At 39.6% G+C, this 10,795-nt stretch overlaps 1 non-coding gene across 1 annotated transcript; it reads right to left on the bottom strand.

Annotated features, from left to right (window-relative positions):
• Positions 1 to 10,434: 10,434 nt before the first annotated feature.
• On the bottom strand, positions 10,435 to 10,541 carry LOC141698946 (small nucleolar RNA R71). Its single transcript, XR_012565442.1, has one exon. It is a non-coding gene; the product is annotated as a small nucleolar RNA R71 (small nucleolar RNA).
• Between the last annotated feature and the right edge of the window lie 254 nt (positions 10,542 to 10,795).

The raw sequence follows: 10,795 nt of genomic DNA, 5'->3' as shown, positions 1-10,795 counted from the left end.
CTACTTCCCTGCAGTTTCTGCATATTTATACAAATATGAGAACCACATCCAGTATCTAATATCCATGAAACAAAAGTAGACAAATTGACTTCTATAACATAGTACATGAATCGGAAGCAGCAACCTTCTTCTTCTTTAGATCCTCTAAATAAGATTGACAGTCCTCTTCCAATGATCTGATTTCTTGTAATAGTAATAATCACCAACCTTTTGAACACCATCTTTAGGCTTCAAAGCCTTGGTCAGATCAGGTTTTGGATTGGCATTAGATTTAGATCCCATCTTGCTTTTGCCTTTCCATTTACCCTTTCCTTCGGCCTTCCCCTTATTCACTATCAATGTGGGAGCAGGGGACGCCTTCTGAATGTTGGTCTCAGTAGTTTTCAATATTACCAAAAATTCAGTGGGGTTCTTATATGTCTCATTCTTATTTTAATTCATCACAAATTGAGAATAGATATTGTTTAAAGATTGCAAAATTAGATCAATTTGGTGCTCCATAGCAATCGGGGCACCCAATTTGGCAAGGTACTCAATATACCCTATTATCCTTAGAACATGTGGTCCAACCGGATCACGTTCTCCCTGCTTACATGTGTTCAACTATTTGAAAGTATCATACTTCTCCTGATGAGCCTGTCCTTCAAATATACATTTAAGGTGCTCAATCATATCATAAGAATCCATATTCTCACGTTGTTTTTGAAGTTCAGCACTCATGGTCGCTAACATGAGACATTGGACATCCGTGTCATCATCGATATGTTTCTGTAAATGGTATATTGAACACGAGATGATTCTTCAGGGAAAGGTGCAGGGCGAGGAAAATCTATCACAAGAGCTTGCACTCTTGTTTGAGTATAATCCTCAAGTTCCTCTGCCAGTCAAGGAAGTTCGTTCCTGTCAGCTTGTCTTTTTCAAGGACTGATCGCACTGAGAAGTTGTTTGAATTATTTTCCATTTGATATCTACAATGTTTTAAAATGCGTAAGATAAATTAGTCTACAGATAATTAATAAATTATGTTCAATTAATTATTCATATATATTCAAAATATATATCTCCCACTATTTTTATCAAATTAATATCCATAACTATTAATTCAGAAAGAATATCTTCTATATACTTTCTAGTGAGCCTAGATCCATATTTTATCATTTCTTAGGTCAGCTTTGGCTTTTCTCCCAAAACAAGATTACTTAGGTAGACAATATTTGTCAATTATATCAACTATATAACTCTTGGATAGTTTAGTGGAACAACTTTTGTTCGTATTTATCCAAGTTATAGGTTTAGTCGTTGATGTAGTTAGCCATTGATGATGTAGCTTCACTTAGAAGTTAATGACTCACTTCACTTAATTAGAATTACATGACATATAATATTTACAATTAGCCACCCTGTTCTAAATTATTCATTGAGTCAACATGACTTCTGAATGAATAACAACATCACTATCTATCACAAGAATCTCATGGAAAATGTTACAAAACTTCATCAGTTGATGGGCTACTCCTTTAACGGCTATCTCTTAGGATGATTAGCCATTGAAGGCTAAAATTTAACTTACATAATATGCTATGTATTTTTCTTATTATCAAAATTCAAGTTTGATTCTAAACAACCATGTCAAGTAACCACTCACTCTTTAACTTCAAGGTGTAAGAGGAAGACCCTTTCTAGAATCTTATATTCTAACAAGTTTCATAACAATAAAGTATATCCGTGATACCCAAATGTTTTTTGCGTGTCTAACTTTTTAATATTAATTTACAAATAATACTCCAGCTGCATTTGCATAGTGGGTAAGTTACCCAACTGATAGATGCGCAATATTTCATACCCGGTTAGCATATGCGTATTCAATCCCGTTCTTTCAGCCAACTCCTCCGAGAATTGTTATACTTGTTGATCTTGTTTAAAATTATTATTTTATGACTTAACCCATATTTACCATATTACGATCTTACAAAATCTTTTTGATTTAACTTATTTTTAATTTTTGACACCCTATATTTTGTACATATATAGTCATAATATATCGCCTCGATCGACAATTTGCGATGCTGTGGGAGGTTATCATAGTAAACAGGGTAAATACCCTTTTTGGCACAATTTAAGTGAATTGTGTCAAAATAGCACATATCAAGAACTTGGCCCTGACATCGTACATTATACTAAACTATTTCTGGTCAAACGCATTTCATAAATGCGTTGTTTTGGAAACATGAATATTGAATGCGTTTATTGATGTGCCAATATGAATATTAGATGTGTTCATCAGTGGATCCTAATAGTCGCACACCAATAGTCCAAAGCAGGGGAACTAATAAAATGTAAGTTGGGACCCACCTTATATAGCATAACTTACATTTCAAATCATCGGGACAACATACTTTGGCTGCTACTAACAAAATGCTAATTAAATTAATGATATCTCCAGTGGGCGGGGCAGCTCCTTCCAAAGCCATGCCTGGACCTTCTTATGGTGAGTGAGGCGTAGTTGCTGTGGGGCATCTACAAAACAACACCAGAGGGGGGTTTGAGCCCCGCGGCGCCTCCAGTGTGAGAGTAAGAGCTTGCTAGGGGGAGATGAAGATATATATGAAAGGAAGGTGGCTGTGTGTGTATACTTGTGTCTAATAGAGTGTGTGTTTAAAATATGTCTAACCCTTAAACCCTTTCTCTTTGGGGTATTTATAGCCCAAAGGTAGGGTTTAAGGGTTGGTACCTTTAGATCAGGGTCGTTCATTGTTGGAAGCGTAGAAAGCCTAGCTTGGGTATATTGCACACACGTGTCTTGATAAGGACCACTTTTAGGATGCATGTCCGAGATGTTAGTTGTTGATAGTTGTGACTGTCAAGTGCTCACGTGCCCCTCCTTGGTGGGTTGTGGGGTATGCATGTGCTTGTTGGGACCCCCCTCGGGTCTGCTCTAGCTGGGTTGGATTCTAGCTGGGAGGTGATCCTGGTCCTGGGTTGGCCCTAAGCCAGAGTCTCTCCACTTGGCCTCTTTGGGTGAGGGGGTCTTGGTCCTTCAACTGAGCATGTCTCATCCTAGATCTTGGTCGGGCTCTAGCCGGGTTGCTTATACCCTATCATTCCCCCCCACCCACTCCCTTATGTAGATTTTCTGCATGAGAGAGTGGAGATGGGTTCTGTAGCTTCTGTTGCCTTAACAAAAAATTCTGCTTCTTTCTTGTTTCCCAATCCGGGTTTGGTGTTTTAGAAACCAACCCGGATTCAAGTAGGAGGAAGTGGTTGGCTTAGAAACAATTCTGCTTCTTTCTTTCCCCCCAATCTGGGTTTGATATTGTAGGGATCAATCAGGATTCAAGTAGGAGAAAGTGGTTGCCTTAGAAAAATTCTGCTTCTTTCTTGCCCCCAAATTCGGGTTTGGTGTTGTAGGGACCAAACTGGATTCAAGTAGGAGGAAGTGGTTGCCTTAGAAAAACTTATGCTTCATTCTTGCCCCCAATCTGGGTTTGGTGTTTTTGGGACCAATCCAGATTCAAGTAGGAGGAATAGGTTGCCTTAAAAAAAATTATGCTTCTTTCTTACCCCTCAATCCAGGTTTGGTGTTGTAGGGACAAATCCGGATTCAAGTAGGAGAAAGTGGTTGCCTTAGAAATAATTATGCTTCTTTCTTGTCCCCCAATCCGGGTTTGGTATTGTAGGGACCGATCCGGATTCAAGTAGGAGAAAAAATTCTTATGGTGTTGAGAATAGCAATATAGATTGTCATGGATCTAGCTATGAGTTCTTAATCCGGGTAGGAGGCTGTGAATTCTAAAATAATTAGGGGAATTTGTAACATTTTTTCAGTTTCCCCCCACGATTTTGAATTATGGGGTAGTTAATTTTCCTTGAAATACGCCCCGTAATGATTATGGGTCAGAATATGTGCTTTTATATATACATATATATATATGTATATATAAATATATATTTTTGTAACTGCTTTCCTGGCCTATCGTGCCCTGCCACGTGGCAGGGACGGTTCTCTTTCTCACGCCTATAAAAGGCTGCCCCCTCCTCTTATATTTCTATTTTTATTCTCACAAAAGGAAGAACCCCAACAGTCTCCTCTTCTCTTTTCTCTGAGATTTCTGAAGATTTGAAGGCTTTCTTTGTGCTCCGTCGCTGTCGTTCCGCCGTTGCTTCCCTCGGTCGACTCATGAGTCTTCTTGTTTTTTCCTTTCCTTGTTTTTTTTCGAGTCCTCGTATTGTTTTTTGAGTTTTTGCATGCTTCATTTCTTACTTTTGTTCATGTATTTGATGTGTAATATGGATGGTCTGTGGTTGGGTATTTGTTTGGGTGTTTAGATCTGTGGGTTTTTGGTGTTTTTGGCTTGATTTTTCTAATTTTATCGAAGGATTTCTTGATGTTCTCTGTATAAATATATGTAAGTATATGTAAAAGGTTTATGTTTTGCTTTTTGATTCTTAAACAATCTATTTTCTGGTTAGGGTATTTCTTATATCCGGGTAGGGGGTGGATACCCGGATCTGGGTTATTGTGTATTCATTATTTTTGCATGTTAGGAGTGTTTAGCTTTATAGGTTGTTTAGACCCAGGTTTGGGGGTAGAGATCCGGGTAAGTGTCCGTTCTGGTTAAGGGAATCTGGGTTCTTGGTTGTTTTTGTGATCTGAGATAGGTTTATCTTTGAATGTTGTTATGTGTTTAAGGGTTGGATTTTGTTAATTGTAGTACAGCTAATCCGGATTGTTGATGTTTGGCCGGGTTGGACTTGCATTATCGGTCCGGATTGGCAGGTTATGGTAGAAATAACATAACATGCCTGATCCGGACCACTAGCAACAAGGTATAAAATTTGTAGGAGCCTAGCCTAGACTAACTCACCTTGATTTTAATAGGTATATGGTGCGGATCAAGCAGCTTCCTAAGAGAGCCTTTAATTGCTATTCGGGTTGTTCGAGTGAAGATAGTGATCATGATTCTTCCGAGAGAACTCAGATCCGAGCTGAGATGGATAAAAATGCTTCTACACCTGCAGAGGTGATATGTGAGTTCCGGTACTGGACAGATGTTAAGTACCACTTCGTCACCAAATGCAAGGAGGTTGATAACAGCGTCTACTATGGGAGGATCAAGTATGAGAAGCAGAAGAATGGTAATCCCGGGGTCTACAACCAGGATGCACTTGAGAGAGATTTTTTTCGGTTCCCCATCAGCCAAGATCATTATGAATTAAAGGACCTTTTTGCTGAAGCTGATCCGGCTGAGATGGATGAGGCTATCCGGGATGCATTTCAGCTGACTCCTGATGTTGAGTGGAGGTGGCCGGAACCTCACGAGAGGATTTATCACTGTCCGGCTGATGGTTTTGTTCCGGTATAGCTGGAGCATCTCAGATCCGGGTGGAGTCCTCGCTGCCACAGGTTTGTTAAATATCTTTGCAAATATGTGTATAAGATTTTTCCCATGTAGATTACCCCGAATGGGATAAAGTCTATGACGTGGTTCATAGCCTGCTGTAATAAATCCAGGTTTTATACTATCCTGAAGCTATTCCACCAGATATTTTACCTATCCAAGTCTAGCTAGAAACCATTTTATGAGATTAGGTTTCGGGCCTCAGTGCGGGTACGGTCCGGGTAGTGCTAAGCCTGTAATGCACCAAACGTCTCTGAAGTACTGGAATGGTGAAATGATTCTTCTAAAGGGTGTTAATCTGGATTTCTTGCCCTATTTCACAATGGAGGGTATCCAGACCAAATTCCAGCTTGCTATTTTGGAAGAGGAGGCTTTGACCCAGATTAGGGCATTCTATGATTCTCTCGGATTTAAGCCAACCCAGGATATTTTCATGAACCATAAGTTGCTTTTTGAACTCGGTTGTAAGTTTTCTATTTACCCGGATTGTTGTTTTTTGATGTCCTCCCGGATCCTTTCAATTTTGAACTTGTGTGATTTTCTTTGTAGGAATAGCTGTTTTGTTTGATCCGGATTATTTTCCGTATATGTTGTTCCGGATCCTTGTATGAAAATATTGGTTTTTGACTTGTACTTTTCTTATCTTCTTTCAGGCTTGCCGTATTATAACCCTGATTTTTTCGGAATTATGTCCTCTCCTGCTTATGCTGCTACCTTCAATACTCTCGTCTTGGCTTTGAAGACCACTAAGTGGGCTCCTGGTCCAGGATCCGGGTCTGCTGATGCTGAGGGAGGAGCCGAGTCTTCTGCTCCCGGAATGTTGTTGATCCGGGTAATGAGCCCAGGGACTTAGAACCTGTTATCCAGGATATCCCTAATGATGAAGATCATCCTCGAAAGAAGAGGAAGAGCGTCCTGGAAAAACCTCCTCAGGAAAGACTGTTGTAACTAGCCGGGTCATTTGTGACTCGGAAGGACTTGGTCCGGATGGGGAGCCTGCCAAAGTGGGGAATAAAACTTTGATTGACCTAGCTAATTTCATGTCTGATATCCCGCCTGATGATGATTTGGATGAGATGGAGGGATCCGGAATGGCTGCTGCCTTTAATAAAGTTACCGGGCACAGCTAAATTTGTAATAATCTTTTATTTCGTATCCAGGTTGGAGTTTTTTACTTAGTAGTTTTTCTCTTTTTGTTTCAAGTTGAGAGCGCTATAGCTGTTTGTCCTGATATTGCTTTTAATGAGGTCTAACAGGCCAATAATAAGATGAAGCCTGAGAAGGACAGGGCTGATAACCTTAAGGATGAGCTGGATGAGGCCCGAGAGGGTTTCAAGACTTTTGAATCTGGATTGAAGGGGCAGCTCAAGGAGGAGCAGGCCCCGGTCTGATGGGCTTGCACAAGAAGTTGAGAAGCTGGAGGCTGATCTAGCTGCCAAGGAGAATGTGTGCAAGGATGTTATCATTGCCTAGTTCAAGGAAAGTGAAGAGTATAAATGGCCATTGCTCAAGCCGGGGATCTTGATGTTCGTAGGGCCTGGATTGTGGCAGAAAGGCATGTGAAGACGGATCCGGGAGCGAACTAGCCGAGCTTCATCCAAGATTTCGTTACAGCCAAAGAGGCCATTGAGGCGGGTGATGGGGAGCCCGAGCCTTCTGATGGTCTGAATCCTAGCTTCATCTAGCTTGCTCCCAGATTGCAAAGCTGTTTGGGCCATGCCCATGTAATTTGCTCATTTCTAGTACTTTGCTCATTTCTAGTACTTTGTTTATTTCAGGATGATTTAGAACCTTTAATTTGCTCGGATTGGTCGTCAATCTGGACTAAATTTTTAATTTGATGGTTGTTTCATGATAATTTCCATGTTTAGAAAATATTCTAAGTATATTATGTATGCCTCCGACTCGGGTATGAATTCATAGTCGGGTTGAAGTTAGCTTTAAATGTTTGCTTTTAATCCAGGTATGAAACCAAAGTCGGATTAGTGTTTGGTTTTTAGTTTTGTTTTGCACTTAGAAAATATTCTAAGTACAAGATGGTTGCCTCCACCCCGGGTCTGGATTCATATTCGTGCTAAGTTGGTTTTAAACCAGTGCTTTTGATCCGGGTATGAATCCATATCTGAGTTTGTTTGCCTTTTGGTTTGTTTTGAACTTAGGAAATATTCTAAATACAAACCAATTGCCTTTAACCCGGGTATGGATCCATACCTGGGCTGAAGTTAGCTTTGAAGGAGTGCTTTTGATCCGCGTATGATTTCATATCCGGGTATGTTTGTTTTTGGCTTGGTTTGTACCTAAAAAATATTCCAAGTACAAGACAATTGCTTCCATCCCGGGTATGAATTCATAGCAGGGTTGAAATTAGCTTTTAGTGTTTTCTTTTAATCCGCGTGTTTTGTAGTTAAAAAATATTCTAAGTACAAAATGACTGCCTCCTACCCGGGTATGGATTAATAGCCGTTCTGGGTCCGGGTATAAATTCATATCCGAGTTTTTGTGTGCTTGGAGTGAAATCTTTCAACCCAGGTATAATTGTGTTCCAGGATTGATGTTTGCTCGATTCCTAATGACTGTGTAAATAATAACTTACTAAAACAGGAAAGATTTTTTCATTAATTTTCAATTTTATTCATACAAGAGTTTGAATCATAGATTGGTTGCTTGCTATTGGCTACAAGTTTTTGGTTTCTTTTGGTTGTTTTTTCTACTGATAGAATTTTCTAAGCCTCAGTCCATGCCATGTGTTGGGGATCTTGGATTCATCCATGCTTATTAACTTGTAGGTCCCTGGCCTTACCACTTCTTTGATTTTGTAAGGCCCCTCCCACTAGGGCATCGGCTTTCCAGTATTTGTTGGATCCGAAGCTTCTGTATACCGAAGTACCAGGTCTCCAACTTGAAAGTTCTTGACCCTGGACTTCTTGCTGAAGTGCTCCTTAGTTTTCCCCTTATATTTTTCCATTTTTTCTATAGCCTAGTCTCGGACCTCATCAATGAGCTCGATATTTGTTCTGAGCCCCTCCTCATTGGCTATTTCATCGAAGTTGATTGCTCGGTGAGAGGGGGATCCTACCTCGACAGGTAGCATTGCTTCTGTTCCGTGTTAAGTGGCATTTATATCCACTTATAATGCTTCGTAAAGCCTCGAATTGGTGTTTTTTACTCAAGTTATTTATGTATTTGATGTGTTTTGTAGTGTTTTTGCATTTCAGGGCATAGTCGGAAGCAGGAAGGGTTTTACAATGTTTTTATGCTTGGAAGAGTATAGGAAGGTACCTCGGATGATTGTGTGTTGATCGCCATCAAAAACCAAAAAATAAAACAGAAGTCAGAAGTTTTTCCAGTAGCTTAGCGTGCCGCGCTAGGTTAGCACGCGCTGGTTTGGCAGAAGTATAGCGCGACCGCGCTGGGATTGCGCGCACCCACACCGGGTCAAAATCCTGGAATCCTGAATTGATTAGAAGATGGATTTTATGGACTTCTATTCTGAATAGGCTGCTATATAAAGACTATCTAAAGACATTTTTCATAACAGAGCCTAAGGAGAAGATGATGAGAAGAGCGAGGAGCACAAATACAACGAAGGCGAAGAGGATCTACTTTATTCTTGTGATTTTTTGTTTAAGTTGTAATCTTGGATGCTAGTTTTCTTGTTTATTGAACTTATTACTCTGGATTACATTCTTTGTTTATCATTCAGTTTATAAACACTAAGTTTATTATACCATGCTTTCATCGGAACCCACGGTGATGATGAGTTCGGTTATGAACTAATCGTTATCATGGGGTTCTAATGGATTTATTTATGGATTTCAGTAGTTAATTTGTTTCGATATCTTAGTGTGTGGTGATTATATGATATGCTAGTATTGGTTGTGCTTATTCGTCTTATGAGCGTCGCGAACTTATAAGATAGGGTATTAATCTCTATTGAAGCGAAAGTAAATTTAGAGATTTAGAACTTGCCATGCTAGCATAGGTTCATGTATTTTTTATGCATGATTCGTAGGTAATTTTAACCATCTTGCTTGCCCTATGTAATCACGATAGATAAATTGTGCATTAAACCTTTATGTTGTCAAATTATATAAGCATATAGGGTCTCAACATACTTGGTGTCTATTCAGCTTCTATCTCTCTTGTGGATGTCTAGTAGTATGGTATTTGTGCAACGAAAGTTGGCGTTTACTAGTTTTGTGTAACTTGATTAGTTGTTATCGCCATTGCATGCTAAGGTTAAGAACAATGACTTTGAATAAAGTATTTAATGAAGTTAGAATCTCATGTTTGTCTCATATAGTAAATCAACCCCTTTAATCTCTTAGTTAATTGCATGTTAGTTAATTCTTAGTTATAAAACATCTCAAATTGTTAATCATCTTAGCATTGAACAATAGCCATATCATTGTTGCATAAGTGCATAGATCTTAAGTTAATCAAAAGAGTCTTTGTGTGAACGAACTAGAAAGAATTCTATATTACTGACTCGGATATTTTACTTACTTGGGTACTTGTTGTATTTCAGGTACTCTAGAGTGCGTTTATTCAAACGCATTCTCAATCTCGCAAGAGAACACTGGATCAAGCGGAGGAAGAGTTTGAATTAGAAGTTGAGAAAGTTGAGGAAGAAGCACCCGTTGCAATGGGAGATCAAGCAGCGAATCCAAAGGCTTTGATGGATTATTCTCAGCCGAAGATCAATGATATTCAGTCGAGCATTATCAGAACATCCATCTTGGCCAACACCTTTTAAATCAAGTCAAGCACGATTCAGATGATACAAAATTCAGTTCAATTTGGGGGTTCTCCTATAGAAGATCCCAACATGCACATCAGGGATTTCATCAAAATCTGCGACACTTTCAAGTTCAATGGAGTTTCTGAAGATGCTATTAAGCTGAGGCTTTTCCCATTCTCTCTGAGGGATAAAGCTAAGTGTTGGTTATATTCTCTACCAGCAGGTTCTATCACCAATTGGGAGGATCTTGCTCAAAAGTTTCTCACTAAATTATTCCCTATGGCGAAGACAGCTGCAATCTGGAATGCTCTTACTCAGTTTGCGCAGCAATCTGGAGAATCTCTGTGTGAGGCTTGGGATCGCTACAAAAAGATGCTTAGGAAGTGTCCTCACCATGGCATGCCTGATTGGATGATCATAAATTGCTTCTATAATGGTTTGGGAGCACAGTCTAAACCCATGCTCGATGCAGCGTCAGGTGGAGCCTTATGGGCTAAGAGCTACGATGAAGCTTATGAGTTGATTGAGCTAATGACTGCTAATGAATACCAGAATCCAACTAAGAGAATTCCTCAAGGCAAGGTAGCAGGGGTTCTGGAAGTGGATACAACTATTGTTATAGCTGCTCAACTTCAAGCTCTGACGATGAATGTGG

This window comes from Apium graveolens, chromosome 11 (assembly GCF_009905375.1).
Source record: "Apium graveolens cultivar Ventura chromosome 11, ASM990537v1, whole genome shotgun sequence".
In the NCBI taxonomy this organism is placed as follows: domain Eukaryota; kingdom Viridiplantae; phylum Streptophyta; class Magnoliopsida; order Apiales; family Apiaceae; genus Apium; species Apium graveolens.
Note: the sequence above shows the minus strand (reverse complement) of the source record. Positions and strands in the feature narration are given on the sequence as shown.